This window comes from Thalassophryne amazonica, chromosome 19 (assembly GCF_902500255.1).
Source record: "Thalassophryne amazonica chromosome 19, fThaAma1.1, whole genome shotgun sequence".
In the NCBI taxonomy this organism is placed as follows: Eukaryota; Metazoa; Chordata; class Actinopteri; order Batrachoidiformes; family Batrachoididae; genus Thalassophryne; species Thalassophryne amazonica.
This window is the reverse complement of record NC_047121.1, coordinates 71,704,576-71,726,169: the sequence shown is the minus strand read 5'-3', so window position 1 is coordinate 71,726,169 and position 21,594 is coordinate 71,704,576. Positions and strand designations below refer to the sequence as shown.

The following is a 21,594-nucleotide window of genomic DNA, read 5'->3' as shown; positions in this document are numbered from 1 at the left end:
CATAAGAAAAAAATTACTTTTTTGGGGGGGAAAATGTATCTCACTCTGTCTGAATACATTTTCCAGCTGATACCACGCTGTATTTAACCAGTAACAAGGAAAGGCAATGGATTTCAAATCATCCAAGCAAAGGAAAACGATTGTTTTCCGTATTTTAATACAGAGGCTAATCTTAAAATAAGAATTCTGTCTAGTTTTAATGCACATTTTGATTATTCGATGCCTCAACATTTCGCTAGTTTTGAGAATTCTAACCAAGTAAATTTTCTTACCCCACTGGCAGAATTTTTTTGCTTAATACAAGACAGTCTGGCTAGATTTTGAATTATTTGGCTTATTTTGAGATGGACAGTTTTTGCAGTGTAGTCAAAAGACCCTCACTCTCCTCAACAGCTAACAGATACTCCGGTCACTCAGGCCAGAACCCCAGTGTTATGTGGGCCGCCCGAAGAGGAGGTACTGCTGGCCAACGCCAGAGGGCGCCCTGCCTATTGTCGGGTTTCAGGCACCAGAGGGCGCAGTCACCACCCAGGAGCCAGGACTAACAGCTGTCGGAAATCATCTCATCACCATCCCATCCCATAAAAGACTAGAGGAGACACCACATCTCTGCCGAGATATCAGCTTAGCTCTCAGGTAAACTCTCAGCCGTTTGACTGTGCCGTACGCACGTGATCTTTTTCTGAGTGTTTGCAGGAGATCCTGTTGACTGCTTTCAGCTGGTGCTGAGTTTTGTGGTCCGTGTAGGAGTGACGTTCTTCACCCCTCATGCCAAAACGGATAAGTAGCTCTCAGGCTCTGCACAACTGTGTTACTGTGTTTGAAGTGGAGGTGTTTTTTCCCACCTGGAGAAAAACTGCTTACTGGGTGTCCACACACCCACCCTTAACCTGTTTTTGTTCCTGCCAGCAGTACCGGATCTGACAGCTGGAAGCAGAGACCACCTGGGGATTTGGGACTTGGTGGCTTCAGTATACTGGAGGTCTTCGTTGGCGGCGGAACCTGGTGGGCCCCAGCTCTTCTCTGGATAGGCGTCTCCTACCCTTGGGCCTGCCCACACGTCAGTCATTGTATCTTGTGATTGACTAATTGATACTAAAACAGTATCTGACCTGTTGTGCACTTTTGCTGCAATAAACTGTATTTATTGGATTATCTATTGACCGTTCATTTGCGCCCCCTTGTTGTGGGTCCGTGCATTACACTTTCCCCAACACCAGGTTTTAGTCGACTGGTCAGAGCGTCTGCTTCCCATGCTGGAGATCATGAGTTTGCGTCCAAGGGCAGTGAGTGGGAAGGAGTCAAAAACACAACACAGAGCAAGCCACTACACCTATGACACTAACAGGTTTCTACTGGTCTGAAGTAAAGTTGTTGTAGTTGCTTTAATCCCATTTTAATTAAAGTTGTTGTTGATTTTGACATCACACAAGCCAAGAGCTCCAAACGTGCATCAACCGTCCTCGAGCAACAACCAACGTAGTACAACTGACCACCCTCGCAAGAAGGGTAAGCCACAGAAGGTCATTGCTAATAGTACTGGCTGCTCAGAGAGCTGGATCAAAGCATATCCATGCAAAGTTGACTGGAAGGAAAAAATCTGGTAGGAAAAGAAGTACAAGCAACAGGGATGACTGCAGTATTGAAAAGATTGTCAAGCAAAGCCGATTCATTTATATCATTTATATTTTTAAAAAGTAGTTTCTGGCCTGAGTATCTAGAGGAGTGCGGTAGCTGTGATGCTGGGCTCACATGTGGGATGCCTCCCTCGTGAAGATGGTGTACACGCTACTACCTGTTAATAAGATGTGCAGCCACCCACACACCCGCAGCACTGTGATATATATACGCAGAACAAAATTTAAATGCAACACTTTTGTTGCAACATTTTAGAGTGGCCTTTTATTGTGGCCAGCCTAAGGCACACCTGTGCAATAATCATACTGTCAAATCAGCATCTTGATATGGCACACCTGTGAGGTGGTATGGATTATCTCAGCAAACGAGAAGTGCTCACTAACGCAGATTTAGACAGATTTTTGAACAATGTTTGAGAGAAATAGGTCTTTAAGTTGAGCTTGTGAAAATGGGAGCAAAACAAAAGTGTTGCGTTTATATTTTTGTAATATGCTAAATAAAGTACAGCTACTGCCAAAGTCTTCCCTCACCACCCCAAAGTCTGCATTTTTCTGTCATTATCAACAGCTCTGTATTGCAATATTGTGTTTTCAGTACCCCTCGTCATTTAGGTGAGATATTCCTGATCAGTGTTCACTCTGGCTTTCTTGTTGCTTTAAAATAATTATATCGCCAGAAGAGGTACAAGAAATGCTTACCGACCTGACTTTTTATCATTTTTCTTGCAAACTCTTAAGTTCAGTCTAAAACCTGACTATCAATCAGACCCACTTCCTAATAAGACTTGCAGGGAATACTTACACAGTGGAGGATTACTGGAGCCTAGACCAGCTGAAACCATCTACTCCCTGAGAATCAGTGGAGCTGCCACAGAGCGTCCAACAAATGAGGCTCTGTGGCAGCTCCCATTTCACCTGGGTTCTCCTATGTTTAATTGGCCTCATTATGTGATTAACTTCGCAAATTTACCTCTTACCCTCAAGGCAGAGCTTTGAACACTGGCAGACCGCAGACCTTCTCAAAGTCACTCCATCACTGAAACCACAATGTCAGCATTCAGGCTGGTCATCAAATTCCTCTGGGAAGTTTGCTTTTCCAGCAGAGATGCCGATCTGATTACATTAACCTCTACCCCATTTCAAACTGTAATTTCCTCATGGGATGGTAGCATGGTGAGACAGTGGGCAGAACCCATGTCTCTCTGCAAAAAGGTCTTGGGTTTGATTTCCGACCTAAGCAATGTTCTTTTCTGTGTCTAGTTTATACATTTTCATGTTTCAGGGTTTCTTGGCACAGTGTCCCAATATTAAAAGATACACATTAGGTTCATGCTCTTTTTCTTTATCTCTCAACACTGCAATGTGACCACTGCTCCCTGTGGTTGGAGTGTGCCTCCTTTGGGATTAAGATTAGTTCATTGCACAAGACAAATCTTCCAGTGGTAGAGATTGCCTACCTTGCTCCTGGAGATCACCTTCCCTGCATGTTTTTCACATACTAGGTAATAGTATATGTGGGCATGAAGGCAGTGAGGGCTATAGAAATCTACCCATTTAACCCCAATGGCCTTGACCTTCGCCCAAATGATTGTCCTCTAGTTGACCTGGGTAGAATATTAATGATAATAATAATAATATATTAAGAAACATGATTCATGTCTGGTCACTTTATTTACATATTTTGTTTCATTAAATAAAAAATTGGAGGGGATGGCTTGAAAATATCTACTGGGGGGACAGAATAAGTTTTGGGATCCATTGCCTTATCTGATCAGCGTGCTTGTTTTGTATATTGGTTAGCAGATTGCATATTCTTATGATTATGCCCCAGTCTGTGCTGCTATATCAGAGTTACAGTGGTGGTGATGGAAGTGTCACAGTAAAGTGGTTTTATTTCAGCATAAAGAAACCTTTTTATCTTCAGGGCATTCGGTCTTGATTTTTCCTCCGAATCCAACCCAACGATGATTTATTGAAAAGACACAGTCGGCTACCCAATTCAACACACAAAATCTAATATTTGGAAAGCTCCAGCTATTTGTGTATAGGTTCCTAGATATTGGTTTCATTTTTTTTTTTTTTTTTTTTTTTGATGTCCACAGAGAACACTACGGAAAATGAAAGCAAGATGAAAACAAAAGTCCGTGATCTAATATATCCTATCATCCTGGAAGTCCCTGAGCCGTCTCCAGGTTCCCCGACAGTCAGACGAAATGACCAGTGAAGTGCCAGTTCCACCAGATCTGCAGTGACTGGCCGGCGAAGTCATAGATTTTCTTCCCTTGCTTAATAACCAGAGGTAGAGGAGGTGATGAAAGGGAGTGGGGTGGGAAGGGGGTGTTGCATGTATCTATGTGCAGGGGTGTAGATGACGAGAGGAGGGGCGGCTTGGTAGCAGAGTTTACAAACGGGATCCATCATTTTTGTTGTGCAGGGGTGACATCTCTCCTTCAGCCACTTTCACTCTGATAGGACGGCCCCTTAGATCATTGATATCTACATTAGGGACCTTTGTTAAAGGTCTCATCTAAATGCATTGAAAAACGGCTGGCTCCTACTGTTGACAGCGTGCATGTGAATGCTGCATGCTGCATGCTGACTTGGCTTTGTCTACATTATTAGGTGTAGTCTTTCAAACAAAGTGGCACTCACAGGCCCTATTGTGTTTTCTAAGAAAAGCCGAAATAAGAGGCAGGCAAATCAAACCAAACAACCCCTACACACTTGGGTACAAGCATTTTCCACTTTTTAGTCATTGAGAAACTCTTCGGTGACTATTTACATTCGTTATGTAATAGCTTTAATAAATCTAGCACAAATATTGCGGCCTGTGCACTTGTTTCAAGAACAGGGCAGAAGGCACTATGAAGGATGTTGTTCAAATTAATAGAAATACAGCAATGCCTTCTCGATGACTTTGGTTGAGTACGACTATTAACCAAACACTTCAGAAGCACTTCATTTTAATCCCCTACAACCCCCACAACCCACATGCTTTGCTGGAACAGTTTTGTTGTTCAAAGTGACCGGCCTCTGCTCTGCATCCATACGTTAGAACAGTTTCATTTGCCTTTCCGTTGGAGTTTCAAGCGGTCTCATCGCATACTCAAATCAGAATTGCGCCAACCGCTCGCGTTCCAGTAATTACACAACACCTTGGTTGTAAAGCACAGTGTTGCACTTGGATATGAGCCAAATCATGAACCTTTCAGAAAAAGGTGATCTGCACACGCAGCCAGTCTAGCACTTCATTATCGTATCAGATACAAATGTATGCTATGTAGTTCACTCGCTGCCTTTGGCTAGTTGGGCTATATTTCCCCAAACTCTTCTAAGATATATTAAGAATTACAATTAATACATTTGATCATCTGACATGGGCTAATTATTTGCTTCTTCAGGACATCCCTGCAGCATGGGTGCACTGGGATTCCATTAAAAGACCTGCCGACTCCAATATGACGTTCTGATGGTTAAACATGTTGCCCTTGCAACAATACTTAAATACACATTCAACTGACTTTGGAATGTTTCATTTACAGACTTTGGCGAACATGCATGAATGGCAGCGTCGTCAAGATGTTTATGAGGCACTGGAACATCAGTAATGTCTGTCACGAGTTTGAAGAGAAATGACAGCGTTTAACACGTAATTACTGTTTTGTTGCCATCCCATCTTCAGATGTGGTCAAAGGAAGTGTGGGCTACTTGCTTCTTTAATCAGATTAAATGGGTAAAAGGACTGTTTAAAGCAGTGGTTCCCAACCTTTTTTCTTCAGAGCCCCCTATACCTGTACCAAAGGAAGGCTTGAGAAAAATGGAATTAATCACTTTATTCTTTTTTGAGTGGTGGTGGTGGTGCTGTGTGTGTGTGTGTGTGTGTGTGTGTGTGTGTGTGTGTGTGTGTGGTGTGTGTGTGTGTGTGTGTGTGTGTGTGTGTGTGTGTGGTGTGTGTGTTGTGTGTGTGTTGGGGGGTCACTTTGATTCAACCCCCCAAAAAGACGAAAACAAAAATAATCTTTTTAGGGCTTGGACCCCAAAGTGGGAACCAGGGGGTTTAAAGTATCATTCTAATCCCAATTACATTTTTTCCACGAATCTGATTGGTTATTGCATGAGATTTCAGACTGTATAATATCGTGGTAACGGTGGCAAAATATTCGACCATTTCACGTTTGGATGTATTACTCCGTGACTTGACCAGTGTTCTGATGAGATGTCATTCCTGTCAAATATCATTCCTGTCTTCTGCGCAACTGCATGTTCAGTTGCATGGAGAACGCAACTGCGCACACATGTGCATGCTTACTCAATATTGTCGGGACGTGGAACTGTTTATTTATGTGACGAGACACATAATTTGACAGAACACCAGCCGGGTGTGTGCTGCCAGCTGTTAGCACTGTTAGCTGAGAGCGAGGAGAGAAGTCGCATACCGCCGCCGAAATGGGTGAATTTAAGCTACCATACGAAGTATCAATGTGGATTCTGATACAGAATTCCCGTTTCATATTTGACTTGACATTGGACTTTCACGTTTGATGGATTACTTTTACGCGTTGCCATAAAAGTTCAATTTGCAACTGTATACCCAGAATGAACATCCACAAATCATCAGACACAACAGAGTTATTCCCTAATTAATGTGCCATCAATAATGTTGACTACAATCTCAATGAGCGTCGTGATGTTTCTAGTGGTTGAGCGTGGGGCTTGAGACCAGAGGATCCTCGGTTCAAACTCCAGTCTGACTGGAAAATCACTAAGGGTCCTTGGGCAAGGTCCTTAATCCCCAAGTTGCTCCCAGTGTGTAGTGAGCACCTTGCATGGCAACACACTGACGTCGGTGTGCGAGTGTGTCTGTGTGAATGGGTGAATGTGAGGCATAATTGTAAAGTGCTTGAGCGTCTGATGCAGATGAAAAAGCGCTATATAAATGCAATCATTTACCATTTTAGCCATGCCAAATCTTCGTGCTCATTGTTGTGGGGTGCCATTTGTAAATGAACACATATTGAAATTGCTATTTCAGGTTTTTCCCGTTTTGACATTGTGACAGTGAAAACATATTTTTTAATCAATATTTACTGCAGTTTGAAAACTGAAAACCTTCATCCAAAAATATGGAAGTTAATGCATCTAAATATGTACAAGTGCAAACAGTGACAGTGCTCCTTTGCAGCTTATGTTAATTTTCACAAAGCATTTGACTCTATCATCTGCGCTGTTGTCTAGACAGGTCTGACAACATGCAACGCAACATGTAGTGGTGCCGTGCGGTCACTACCTTGCATCCTGGTTGGCAACTACCCAAGCGAACAACGGGTCCATCCCCACCTCTCAATAGTAGCTATCTATTTGTTGCACCAGGTGAAACGTTGCCGTCCCATTGGCCTTCTTCAGCCACTACGGTCCTCAACTCTGGGGCACTTGCATCCTGGATCATGCACAGAGAAATTTGCCATGTGGTCCAAAAGTTGTAAAAGACTTTCCCTCACAACACAAATGATACTCTTCATCTGAATAAACCTGAGTAACTGTTTGACTCACAGTCTTTCCAGCAATACCCAAGGATCCTGCAAAGAGACCTAGTCCCAAAGACATCCCATCATCACCTTAGGTTACTGGTTAGCATCCAAGTCTCACAAACATAAAGCAAAACAGGTAGCACCAGGACCCTAAACACTGGAACCTTCATTCTGCTGCAAAGGTATCAGCATCACCAAACACCTCTGTCCAGTGATCTAAAGCTCTTCCCAGGCATCTCCCGATTTCAATGGCCAAAGACACTCTGATTCTTCACTCAGCTTCTTAAGTGCTGCAATCAGACCATCTATTGATTCTGCAAAGATCACAGCATTGGTCAAGGTCAATAAACATTTCCACCACCAAAGACACCTAAGTGGCCAGTCACACAGAGACAAGAATGTCGGCAATTTGGGAGCATCACCGACGGTCTCCATTACGGTGCATCCAGAAAGTATTCACAGCACTTCACTTTCCATATTTTGTTATGTTGCAGCCTTATTCCAGAATGGATGAAATTCATTTCTTTCTCTCAAAATTCTACACACAATGCCCCATAATGACAATGTGAAAAAAGTGTTTTTTTTTTTAGATTTTTGCAAGTTTTATAAAAACAAACAACAAACAAACAAGGAAATCACATGGACATAAGTATTTACAGCCCTCAAAATTGAGCTTTAGATCCCACAGTTGACAGTGCATGTCAAAGCAGAAACCAAGCATGAAGTCAAAGGAATTGTCTGTAGACCTCCAAGACAGGATTGTCTCAAGGCACAAATCTGGAGAAAGGTACAGAAACATTTCTGCTTCTTTGAAAGTTCCAATGAGCACAGTGGCCTCCATCATCCATAAATAGAAAAAGTTTGGATCCACCAGGACTCTTCCTTTAGCTGGCAGGTCTAAACTGAGCATCATTGGAGAAGGGCCTTAGTCAGGGAGGTGACCAAGAACCCAATGGTCACTCTGTCAGAACTCCAGCATTCCTCTGTGGAGAGAGGAGAACCTTCCAGAAGGACGACCATCTCTGCAGCAATCCACCAATCAGGCCTGTATGATAGAGTGGCCAGACAGAAGCCACTCCTTAGTAAAAGGCACATGGCAGCCCACCTGGAGTTTGACAAACGGCACCCGAAAGACTCTCAGACCATGAAAAACAAAATTCTCTGGTCTGATGAGACAAAGATTGAACTCTGGCATGAATGCCAGGCGTGATGTTTGGAGGAAACCAGGTTACCATCCCTGCAGCGAAGCATGGTGGTTGGCAGCATCATGCTGTGGGGATGTTTTGCAGTGGCAGGAATTGTGAGACGAGTCAGGATTGAGGGAAAGCTGAATGCAGCAATGTACAGAGACATCCTGGTTGAAAACCTGCTCCAGAGTGCCCTTGACCTCAGACTGTGGCGACAGTTCATCTTTCAGCAGGAGAATGACCCTAAGCACACAGCCAAGGTATCAAAGGAGTGGCTTCAGGACAACTCTGTGAATGGCCCAGCCAGAGCCCAGATCTGAATCCTTTATTCATGTTGTCATTATAGGGTTTTGTGAGGAGAAGTTTGAGGGAAAAAAATTAATTTGTTCCATTTTGGAATAAGACTGTAACAAAACAAAATGTGGAAAAAGTGAAGTGCTGTGAAAACTTTCTGGATGCACTTTATAGCCTCCTCATGAATATGCTTGCCAATCTTTTGGCCAAAAAGTAAAGTTCCAGTGTCATATATAAGACTGTTTGGAGATGACTGCAAAGGCACTGTGCCACAATATATGCACAAAATTGTTGTGGGATGGGCGTGTGTATGTGGCATCAATATATGAGACTATTTTCTTAAATCATATGACTGTGTTAGGACTGTGGCAAGACTGTTGTGCACATTATGTATATGTTGCAAAACTGTTTTTCCCTTCAAAGTCATTGCGACAGTTGGGGACGTATACAGGTTTGCCTCTACTGGTGGTTGGCTCTCACTGCGGTATTGTATCACTTCCTGTTCTGGAGCACAGCGGTGTTTTGCTGTATCTGTTAGCTGTTTAATCTGCGCAGTTAGATTGATCTAGTTACCTAGATAATGATTTGTTTCACAGTGTAATCTTCACGTGCCTTAACTAAAGCACTCCCTCTGCTGAATCACCTCTAAATTATTACACATTATTCACTTTGTGTGTTTTTAGGAATCCGCTAGCTTAGCACAGCTACTAGCTCTTAGCCGGTTTAGCATGGCGGCTTCTCCTGTCTCTCCCGCACTTTTCTGCTCTGGGTGTGAAATGTTTAGTTATTCCTCGGCCTCCTTTAGCAGTAACGGTACTTGTAATAAGTGTAGATTATTCGTAGCTTTGGAGGCCAGGCTGGGCGAATTGGAGCCTCGGCTCCGCACCGTGGAAAATTCTACAGCTAGCCAGGCCCCTGTAGTCGGTGCGGACCAAGGTAGTTTAGCCGCCGTTAGTTTCCCTCTGGCAGATCCCGAGCAGCCGGGAAAGCAGGCCGACTGGGTGACTGTGAGGAGGAAGCGTAGTTCTAAACAGAAGCCCCGTGTACACCGCCAACCCGTTCACATTTCTAACCGTTTTTCCCCACTCGACGACACACCCACTGAGGATCAAACTCTGGTTATTGGCGACTCTGTTTTGAGAAATGTGAAGTTAGCGACACCAGCAACCATAGTCAATTGTCTTCCAGGGGCCAGAGCAGGCGACATTGAAGGAAATTTGAAACTGCTGGCTAAGGCTAAGCGTAAATTTGGTAAGATTGTAATTCACGTCGGCAGTAATGACACCCGGTTACACCAATCAGAGGTCACTAAAATTAACATTGAATTGGTGTGTAACTTTGCAAAAACAATGTCGGACTCTGTAGTTTTCTCTGGGCCCCTCCCCAATCGGACCAGGAGTGACATGTTTAGCCGCATGTTCTCCTTGAATTGCTAGCTGTCTGAGTGGTGTCCAAAAAATGAGGTGGGCTTCATAGATAATTGGCAAAGCTTCTGGAGAAAACCTGGTCTTGTTAGGAGAGACGGCATCCATCCCACTTTGGATGGAGCAGCTCTCATTTCTAGAAATCTGGCCAATTTTCTTAAATCCTCCAAACCGTGACTATCCAGGGTTGGGACCAGGAAGCAGAGTTGTAGTCTACACACCTCTCTGCAGCTTCTCTCCCCCTGCCATCCCCTCATTACCCCATCCCCGTAGAGACGGTGCCTGCTCCCAGACTACCAATAACCAGCAAAAATCTATTTAAGCATAAAAATTCAAAAAGAAAAAATAATATAGCACCTTCAACTGCACCACAGACTAAACAGTTAAATGTGGTCTATTAAACATTAGGTCTCTCTCTTCTAAGTCCCTGTTAGTAAATGATATAATAATTGATCAACATATTGATTTATTCTGCCTTACAGAAACCTGGTTACAGCAGGATGAATATGTTAGTTTAAATGAGTCAACACCCCCGAGTCACACTAACTGTCAGAATGCTCGTAGCACGGGCCGAGGCGGAGGATTAGCAGCAATCTTCCATTCCAGCTTATTAAATCAAAAACCCAGACAGAGCTTTAATTCATTTGAAAGCTTGACTCTTAGTCTTGTCCATCCAAATTGGAAGTCCCAAAATCCAGTTTTATTTGTTATTATCTATCGTCCACCTGGTCGTTACTGTGAGTTTCTCTGTGAATTTTCAGACCTTTTGTCTGACTTAGTGCTTAGCTCAGATAAGATAATTATAGTGGGCGATTTTAACATCCACACTGATGCTGAGAATGACAGCCTCAACACTGCATTTAATCTATTATTAGACTCTATTGGCTTTGCTCAAAATGTAAATGAGTCCACCCACCACTTTAATCATACTTTAGATCTTGTTCTGACTTATGGTATGGAAATTGAAGACTTAACAGTATTCCCTGAAAACTCCCTTCTGTCTGATCATTTCTTAATAACATTTACATTTACTCTGATGGACTACCCAGCAGTGGGGAATAAGTTTCATTACACTAGAAGTCTTTCAGAAAGCGCTGTAACTAGGTTTAAGGATATGATTCCTTCTTTATGTTCTCTAATGCCATATACCAACACAGTGCAGAGTAGCTACCTAAACTCTGTAAGTGAGATAGAGTATCTCGTCAATAGTTTTACATCCTCATTGAAGACAACTTTGGATGCTGTAGCTCCTCTGAAAAAGAGAGCTTTAAATCAGAAGTGCCTGACTCCGTGGTATAACTCACAAACTCGCAGCTTAAAGCAGATAACCCGTAAGTTGGAGAGGAAATGGCATGTCACTAATTTAAAAGATCTTCACTTAGCCTGGAAAAAGAGTCTGTTGCTCTATAAAAAAGCCCTCCGTAAAGCTAGGACATCTTACTACTCATCACTAATTGAAGAAAATAAGAACCCCAGGTTTCTTTTCAGCACTGTAGCCAGGCTGACAAAGAGTCAGAGCTCTATTGAGCCAAGTATTCCTTTAACTTTAACTAGTAATGACTTCATGACTTTCTTTGCTAATAAAATTTTAACAGAGAAAAAAATACTCAGAACCATCCCAAAGACGTATCGTTATCTTTGGCTGCTTTCAGTGATGCCGGTATTTGGTTAGACTCTTTCTCTCAGATTATTCTGTCTGAGTTATTTTCATTAGTTACTTCATCCAAACCATCAACATGTCTATTAGACCCCATTCCTACCAGGCTGCTCAAGGAAGCCCTACCATTATTTAATGCTTTGATCTTAAATATGATCAATCTATCTTTATTAGTTGGCTATGTACCACAGGCTTTTAAGGTGGCAGTAATTAAATCATTACTTAAAAAGCCATCACTTGACCCAGCTATCTTAGCTAATTATAGGCCAATCTCCAACCTTCCTTTTCTCTCAAAAATTCTTGAAAGGGTAGTTGTAAAACAGCTAACTGGTCATCTGCAGAGGAATGGTCTATTTGAAGAGTTTCAGTCAGGTTTTAGAATTCATCATAGTACAGAAACAGCATTAGTGAAGGTTACAAATGATCTTCTTATGGCCTCGGACAGTGGACTCATCTCTGTGCTTGTTCTGTTAGACCTCACTGCAGCTTTTGATACTGTTGACCATAAAATTTTATTACAGAGATTAGAGCATGTCATAGGTATTAAAGGCACTGTGCTGCAGTGGTTTGAATCATATTTATCCAATAGATTACAATTTGTTCATGTAAATGGGGAATCTTCTTCACAGACTAAGGTTAATTATGGAGATCCACAAGGTTCTGTGCTAGGACCAATTTTATTCACTTTATACATGTTTCCCTTAGGCAGTATTATTAGACGGTATTGCTTAAATTTTCATTGTTACGCAGATGATGCCCAGCTTTATCTATCCATGAAGCCAGAGGACACACACCAATTAGCTAAACTGCAGGATTGTCTTACAGACATAAAGACATGGATGACCTCTAATTTCCTGCTTTTAAACTCAGATAAAACTGAAGTTATTGTACTTGGCCCCACAAATCTTAGAAGCATGGTGTCTAACCAGATTGTTACTCTGGATGGCATTACCCTGACCTCTAGTAATACTGTGAGAAATCTTGGAGTCATTTTTGATCAGGATATGTCCTTCAATGCGCATATTAAACAAATATGTAGGACTGCTTTTTTGCATTTACGCAATATCTCTAAAATTAGAAAGGTCTTGTCTCAGAGTGATGCTGAAAAACTAATTCATGCATTTATTTCCTCTAGGCTGGACTATTGTAATTCATTATTATCAGGTTGTCCTAAAAGTTCCCTAAAAAGCCTTCAGTTAATTCACAATGCTGCAGCTAGAGTACTGACGGGGACTAGAAGGAGAGAGCATATCTAACCCATATTGGCCTCTCTTCATTGGCTTCCTGTTAATTCTAGAATAGAATTTAAAATTCTTCTTCTTACTTATAAGGTTTTGAATAATCAGGTCCCATCTTATCTTAGTGACCTCATAGTACCATATCACCCCAATAGAGCGCTTCGCTCTCAGACTGCAGGCTTACTTGTAGTTCCTAGGGTTTGTAAGAGTAGAATGGGAGGCACAGCCTTCAGCTTTCAGGCTCCTCTCCTGTGGAACCAGCTCCCAATTCAGATCAGGGAGACAGACACCCTCTCTACTTTTAAGATTAGGCTTAAAACTTTCCTTTTTGCTAAAGCTTATAGTTAGGGCTGGATCAGGTGACCCTGAACCATGCCTTAGTTATGCTGCTATAGACTTAGACTGCTGGGGGGTTCCCATGATGCACCCAGTGTTTCTTTCTCTTTTTGCTCTTTATGCACCACTCTGCATTTAATCATTAGTGATTGATCTCTGCTCCCCTCCACAGCATGTCTTTTTCCTGGTTCTCTCCCTCAGCCCCAACCAGTCCAGCAGAAGACTGCCCCTCCCTGAGCCTGGTTCTGCTGGAGGTTTCTTCCTGTTAAAAGGGAGTTTTTCCTTCCCACTGTCGCCAAGTGCTTGCTCACAGGGGGTCGTTTTGACCGTTGGGGTTTTTCTGTAATTATTGTATGGCCTTGCCTTACAATATAAAGCGCCTTGGGGCAACTGTTTGTTGTGATTTGGCGCTATATAAATAAAATTGATTGATTGATTGATTGATTGGTTTGTGGCCCACAGTGGCGCCACTGTGGTAGATGTCTTAAAAACAAGTTGCTGCATTTTAGATTGACAAAACCCAAGTCTACAAGCATGTGCTGGTGCTGGACTTAGCTGCATCTGCGGCACCATGGAACAGCCTTGGGTCCTGCATGGGAAACACCAAAGGACCCAACCAGTCCAGGAGTCACGGATGGTGTTGTCAACATGTTTAATTTACGCTTTGTGATTGATTTTGTATGAAAGTCCAAAGAATGTGGCTGTCCATCTGTGACATTTTGTTTTGAACCTGTGGCAGGGTGGTCGAAATCCCCCGGTGTGACTGGGTCCTCAGTTGCTGGTTTTCACACGACTACTAATTCTGGCTCCTATTTTTTACCATACTTGCACATGCTGGGTGTTGTGCAGAGTCTATATATGTATAGGTCAGTTTTTCATGACTTAAATGTCATGAAAATTTGAGGGTATATAGGGAGAAGGATGCTGAGGATGGAACCACTAGACAGGACAAGACAAGTGAGACCAAGGAGGAGGTGTATGGATGCAGGACATGCAGGTGGTTGGTAAGACAGAACAAAGATGCAGAGGACAGGGTGACATGGAGACGAATGATCTGTGGTGGCGCCCCCTAATGGGAGCAGCTGAGAGAAGAACAAGATGAAGAAAAAAATAATTTTGAGTCCCATTATGAATACATGTGAATAAAGTAAACAGTTAATTGAGAGATGCATGTTTACGAGCTGCACATGGTGGTGTGCTGTTAAATTATTTATACTACAGTCATACCAAGTGATGTAGAAATGGCAGAGCCGCCTCCAAGAGGGCGGAGTTAAATCTTTGCAGACATGGTGAGATTGGATTTGAAATCAGCACAAAGGTTGCTGACAAAAGGAATTGGGGTTTATGCAGAGTGTGTCTCAATACACAAGACTCCAAAAGCAAAGGAAAAATCAAAGGCCTAACCGACTATTTCTGACCCATCATTATTTCTCATAAATCCCAAACTGGCCGAGACCATTGCCTTTGACAGCATGACTGATGAGTTTTCCATCATGAATGTCAAGAGAAATGGTCTCCTGCACCTTATCTCCCTTATTTCTCTTTGTGAGTGAGACTTAGGGGTTTTTATGGAGAAAAGGCACAGCCATTGTGATGAACATTACTGGGTGATAATGAAGGGCACGCCGATGTACTGTCAACCCCCAGACAGGCAGGGAAGCAAACCTGGAGAGACATGTCCATTCATGCATTTATGTGCCCTTATTTTATACATAGCAGGAGAAATGAGTTTATTTCTTTATTTCCCTGATGTCAGTGTACTGATTGCCTTATCTACTGCAGCCTTCATACAAGAAGGAAAATGTCAAGAGGTAATCAAATCAAATATGCCTTTTGTTGTGCCATTTATGGACTTCATATTACATAGAGAAGGATTTGGAGCTCTAGGTTACTGTGGCTGTAAAATATTTTTTCCTAAAACATATTTATTTCAATTGTTGACACTTTCATGTAGTTTTGTTATTCATAACAACACATATAGATGTGCCTATTTAAAGGTGCACTTCCTTTCACCTTTTTACCATTTAAGTCATAAAAAGGGTTTTATTTGACACCACTATAATTCAGTTACTTAGTAGTCAAATAAAGGATTCACGGGCTTAACTGGTCAATATTATCAAAATTGGCTTTTTCTGGGGGTGAATTTACAATTTTGACCCACCTGGATTAAAATATGGCTCCATGACACACTGGGAATTCTCAGCATGTTGAAGGTCAAATGGCAATGCTATGCTACATATGCTAGTGTTAGCACTAGCATTTTTTGTCACTGAAAGTGTCAAAAACTGACAGAAAATGGGAACAGTTTCTCAAAATTACAGCTAATTTCATGGTCATTAAAGTATTTAATTTGGGGGCATTCTACGTTAAATATAGTGAGTTTGCTCCATGAGACATTTCAGACAAGACAAAGGAGGAAGTGTACAGACAAGTTTCAAATTTCAAGCTACAGTCACTGAAAACTGGAAACCAAGAAAACACATATAACCTATTTTCTGGAGTGTAAGTCAACTTTTTTTTTACTCACCTGGGAGATCCTGTGACTTATTTTCCATGTGACTTATACGAGGTCTATTAGAAAAGTATCCGACCTTATTATTTTTTTCAAAAACCATATGGATTTGAATCACGTGTGATTACATCAGACATGCTTGAACCCTCGTGGGCATGCGAGAGTTTTTTCACGCCTGTCGGTTACGTCATTCGCCTGTGGGCAGTCTTTGAGTGAGGAGTCGTCCACCCGCTCGTCGATTTTTTTCATTGTTTAGGAATGGCTCAGAGACTGTTGCTTTGTTTGATAAAAAATTTTTCAAAACTGTAAGGCACAACTGAGTGGACACCATTCAATAAATTCAGCTGGTTTTCGGTAAAAATTTTAACGGCTGATGAGAGATTTTGGTCTGGTAGTGTCGCTTTAAGGACGGTCCACGGCGCCTGACGGCGATCTGCGCTTCGAGGCGGCAGCGTCTCGCCGTTTCAAGTTGAAAACTTCCACATTTCAGGCTCTGTTGACGCAGTAAGTCGTCAGAGAACAGAGAACTTTCAGAAGAAGTCGGCATGAGGAGTTTATTCGGACATTCCATTGTTAACGGTCATTTTGTAATGAAAGAACGTGCGGGCAGAGTCGCATGTCGGGCTGGACCCGACCGCAGGGGGTCGCGGCAGGAAAAACACCTCCGTTGGAAATCTTAACGGGCAAGTTGGAACATGCCCAAGCTGTTAAACAATTTCTCAGTTACTCACTTGTTGAAAGCCATTAAAAGCCACCTGAATTCTACAAATGGTTTTCAACACGGAGGTGTTTTTCCTGTCGCGGCGCACACAGATTTGCCGAGTCGTCACGGAAACGACTCGGCGAATTTGCGCGTACGTCTTTCATTAAAAAAATGTCCTTAAACAGTGGAATGTCCGCATAAATTCCTCATGCCGGCCTCTTCTGAATCTTCTCTGTTCTCTCACGATGTCCTGGGTGAATTAAGCCTTAAATTAGGATGTTTTCAGCTCGAAACAGGCCGACGACAGCGCCTGGAAGCGCTGCAGGACGTCCCGCTCCGTGGGAAGTCCTTACACCGACAGAAACACCCCATAATCTCTCATCAGCCGTTAAACTTTTCACAGAAAACCAGCTTAATTTCTCGAATAGTGTCCACTCGGATATTCCTCACAGGTCCAGAAAAAATTTTGATAAAGCAACGCGCGCCGTCTCGAGCAGCGTGTGAAACAAAGGAATTCAGCCGAGAGGGCAGGACCACATCTCACTCAAGGCCTGCCCACAGGGAAATGACGTCACCGACACGCGTGAAAAAACTCACGCATGCGCACGAGGGTTCAAGCATGATTGGTGTAATCGCATGTCATTCAAATCCATATAGTTAAAAAAAAAATAAAAGGGTCGGTTTATTATCTAAGAGACCTCGTATAGTGAAAATTATAATGACCATTTATATAGAAATTTCACAGGAATCAAACCACAAAACAAAATAAACTCTAATAATCAATGAATAAATGCCAATAATAAAAAGTACACAACAACAATGCACAAAATTCTGAAATTAATACGCTGATGTACATACAAATACAGAAAAAAGTGTGACTTATATTCTGGTGCGACTTATACTCCAGTGCAACTAATATGGGTAGTTCCTCTTCAAGAGGCATTTTTTCTTAACAGGTGCGACTTATACTCTGGAAAATGCAGTAATAAAATGTTAGCGATGCCGCTAACACATTTTGGAACACCAAGCAAAACCATTGTAATGGTAACTAACCTTAGCATGAACATTTCCATTTAATGCCATTTTATTTTAGCTTTGTTATCATGGTGTCTTGATAGTGTTTGATCACACTGGAAATATAGTATCATTAATCCTGTATCTGAATATTATTGAATAAAATTGTAGTTTGATAAAGAAAATTATTTTCATGATTAAAAATGTAAAAAAAATAAATAAATGAAACTGAGTAAGTGAGTCCCTTTTGGGTTACTGTGTCAACATGGCAGTGCAACATGGAGGCCGCCATGAGGGGGCACACTTCCATGTAGCTGTGCAAGACTCATTCTAGCCTTATGAAAACACATTTATTGCATTACACGCTGATGAACAGATGATTGTGAATGCTATACTCCATGTCTGCTAATAAACACTGAAATCCTACACACTGTAGCTTTAAATCCATCAGAAATGTTGTGATATTACAACCTTGACTCGCTCTCACCTGCTCTCCTCTTATGTATTTGCAGAGCGACTTGTGTGTGAGCAGTATGACTCTTTCATGAGCTCAGTGGTGGCTGGCCTTTCACAGACGTGCACTCAGTGAGCACTTAATCAATACCTGTCATCTTGATCTCATCCTCTAAAGTGGGTCCGTGTTCTTACCCGGCGCTATAATCCATCTCCATACAGCTGTTTAAATTTGTATTACACACTAAGCAGGCCGTCTTCACTATCAGCAGACTTAACAGATTGTTTAAATACCCTTAGTACATATTTTCATAAGCACGATTCCTGATTTTAAAACTCTATAGGAGATGCTCAGGGCACTGTAGCGAGCAGGGTAAGCCGGGAATGTGTGGAGAATTTTACATTCGGAGGAAAAGCAATTTCAGTGTCTCGCCTTTTCTGATTGTTTTGTTAAAGCTGGTTTTATTGCTGATGCTCAGCTCTTCTGTTTGGCTGTTTGCTCTGGGTTTAAGGAGTCACCAAAGGTAATTTATGGTACTTCCCCCTGCAGGAGAGTATTTCAACCGGCTAAATAAATAAATAAATAAATAAATAAGAGACTTGTTTTTCGATTTGCGTGGTTTCTGAATCACTGCCATCATCCCGTGATTGTGCATTTGCGAGAGTCCTCCTATGGTAAAACATGATCGTCGTGGGACTTTACCCAAACAGCGATGGTATTCAAAGCACAGACGCAAGTACATACATTGAACTTTGCTTCTGCGTTCCAACCCAGCGGTCCCGGCTTTCTCAGAAACCAATGCACGGCTCATAATGGAGTTAAGATAGTAGTTTTAGAAAATTGGAGCTTGAAGAATTCGCACTTGGTGAGTAATTGGAGGTCAATAAAAAGCAATGCCCATGACAGACTTGAACCCGCAGAGGGAACAGAGCCAGAAGAGCGTCAATCAGCCTGCATTTTACTCGCGTGGCCCCTTCATTTAATCACTGTTTAATTACTGCTGCCCCTTGAAGGGCGCTCTACTTCGTTTAGTTACTGAGCTCTTTCGGCGCTTCCTCTTGCTCGAGCGCCAGATGTGTATTTAGCTGTTGGTCACTCGCTTTAAAGCGGATTGCTCTCAGAAGCCTCAGCACTATTTCAACCTTACCTCAGGGGCCCTCATTCATATCTGCTGGTGGTAATGTCAAGGGCACCCACGACGAACAATGTCGGACTCTGTAGTTTTCTCTGGGCCCCTCCCCAATCGGACCGGGAGTGAAATGTTTAGCCACATGTTCTCCTTGAATTGCTGGCTGTCTGAGTGGTGTCCAAAAAATGAGGTGGGCTTCATAGATAATTGGCAAAGCTTCTGGGGAAAACCTGGTCTTGTTAGGAGAGACGGCATCCATCCCACTTTGGATGGAGCAGCTCTCATTTCTAGAAATCTGGCCAATTTTCTTAAATCCTCCAAACCGTGACTATCCAGGGTTGGGACCAGGAAGCAGAGTTGTAGTCTTACACACCTCTCTGCAGCTTCTCTCCCCCTGCCATCCCCTCATTACCCCATCCCCGTAGAGACGGTGCCTGCTCCCAGACTACCAATAACCAGCAAAAATCTATTTAAGCATAAAAATTCAAAAAGAAAAATAATATAGCACCTTCAACTGCACCACAGACTAAAACAGTTAAATGTGGTCTATTAAACATTAGGTCTCTCTCTTCTAAGTCCCTGTTGGTAAATGATATAATAATTGATCAACATATTGATTTATTCTGCCTAACAGAAACCTGGTTACAGCAGGATGAATATGTTAGTTTAAATGAGTCAACACCCCCGAGTCACACTAACTGTCAGAATGCTCGTAGCATGGGCCGGGGCGGAGGATTAGCAGCAATCTTCCATTCCAGCTTATTAATTAATCAAAAACCCAGACAGAGCTTTAATTCGTTTGAAAGCTTGTCTCTTAGTCTTGTCCATCCAAATTGGAAGTCCCAAAAACCAGTTTTATTTGTTATTATCTATCGTCCACCTGGTCGTTACTGTGAGTTTCTCTGTGAATTTTCAGACCTTTTGTCTGACTTAGTGCTTAGCTCAGATAAGATAATTATAGTGGGCGATTTTAACATCCACACAGATGCTGAGAATGACAGCCTCAACACTGCATTTAATCTATTATTAGACTCTATTGGCTTTGCTCAAAAAGTAAATGAGTCCACCCACCACTTTAATCATATCTTAGATCTTGTTCTGACTTATGGTATGGAAATAGAAGACTTAACAGTATTCCCTGAAAACTCCCTTCTGTCTGATCATTTCTTAATAACATTTACATTTACTCTGATGGACTACCCAGCAGTAGGGAATAAGTTTCATTACACTAGAAGTCTTTCAGAAAGCGCTGTAACTAGGTTTAAGGATATGATTCCTTCTTTATGTTCTCTAATGCCATATATCAACACAGGGCAGAGTAGCTACCTAAACTCTGTAAGGGAGATAGAGTATCTCGTCAATAGTTTTACATCCTCATTGAAGACAACTTTGGATGCTGTAGCTCCTCTGAAAAAGAGAGCTTTAAATCAGAAGTGTCTGACTCCGTGGTATAACTCACAAACTCGTAGCTTAAAGCAGATAACCCGTAAGTTGGAGAGGAAATGGCGTCACACTAATTTAGAAGATCTTCACTTAGCCTGGAAAAAGAGTCTGTTGCTCTATAAAAAAAGCCCTCTGTAAAGCTAGGACATCTTTCTACTCATCACTAATTGAAGAAAATAAGAACAACCCCAGGTTTCTTTTCAGCACTGTAGCCAGGCTGACAAAGAGTCAGAGCTCTATTGAGCTGAGTATTCCATTAACTTTAACTAGTAATGACTTCATGACTTTCTTTGCTAACAAAATTTTAACTATTAGAGAAAAAATTACTCATAACCATCCCAAAGACGTATCGTTATCTTTGGCTGCTTTCAGTGATGCCGGTATTTGGTTAGACTCTTTCTCTCCGATTGTTCTGTCTGAGTTATTTTCATTAGTTACTTCATCCAAACCATCAACATGTTTATTAGACCCCATTCCTACCAGGCTGCTCAAGGAAGCACTACCATTATTTAATGCTTCGATCTTAAATATGATCAATCTATCTTTGTTAGTTGGCTATGTACCACAGGCTTTTAAGGTGGCAGTAATTAAACCATTACTTAAAAAGCCATCACTTGACCCAGCTATCTTAGCTAATTATAGGCCAATCTCCAACCTTCCTTTTCTCTCAAAAATTCTTGAAAGGGTAGTTGTTATGTGTCGGACGCAGCTCGGAGAACCGACCAGCGTTTGAAGGACCCAGTATGAAATAAGCAGAGCACGGTACAAAGGCTAACTGAATTTAATACATAACAGTGATACAAAATACAACAAAAGAAAGTGCGGTCTGGCATGGTGCGCTCCCAGCAGTGCTAACGGTCCGGAGCCAGAAGCTGTTCAGACCCAAGGACCCCGCCGACACCCTCCAGGTGGCCGCAATAAACCGAGTCTGTGAAAGAAGGAACCATTATGTGAGTCCACACTCTACACACAGAGAGAACACTTAAAGGTGTACATAAACAGCAAACACTTCCTGGCTTGATTACTAATCAGCTTCCC

At 42.1% G+C, this 21,594-nt stretch overlaps 1 long non-coding RNA gene across 1 annotated transcript; it reads left to right on the top strand.

The window, feature by feature from the left end:
• The first annotated feature begins 861 nt into the window (after window positions 1-861).
• Window positions 862-21,281, top strand: LOC117501207. The gene is made up of 3 exons (XR_004557963.1): window positions 862-1,064; window positions 9,020-9,025; window positions 21,246-21,281. It is a non-coding gene; the product is annotated as an uncharacterized LOC117501207 (long non-coding RNA).
• Window positions 21,282-21,594: the final 313 nt, after the last annotated feature.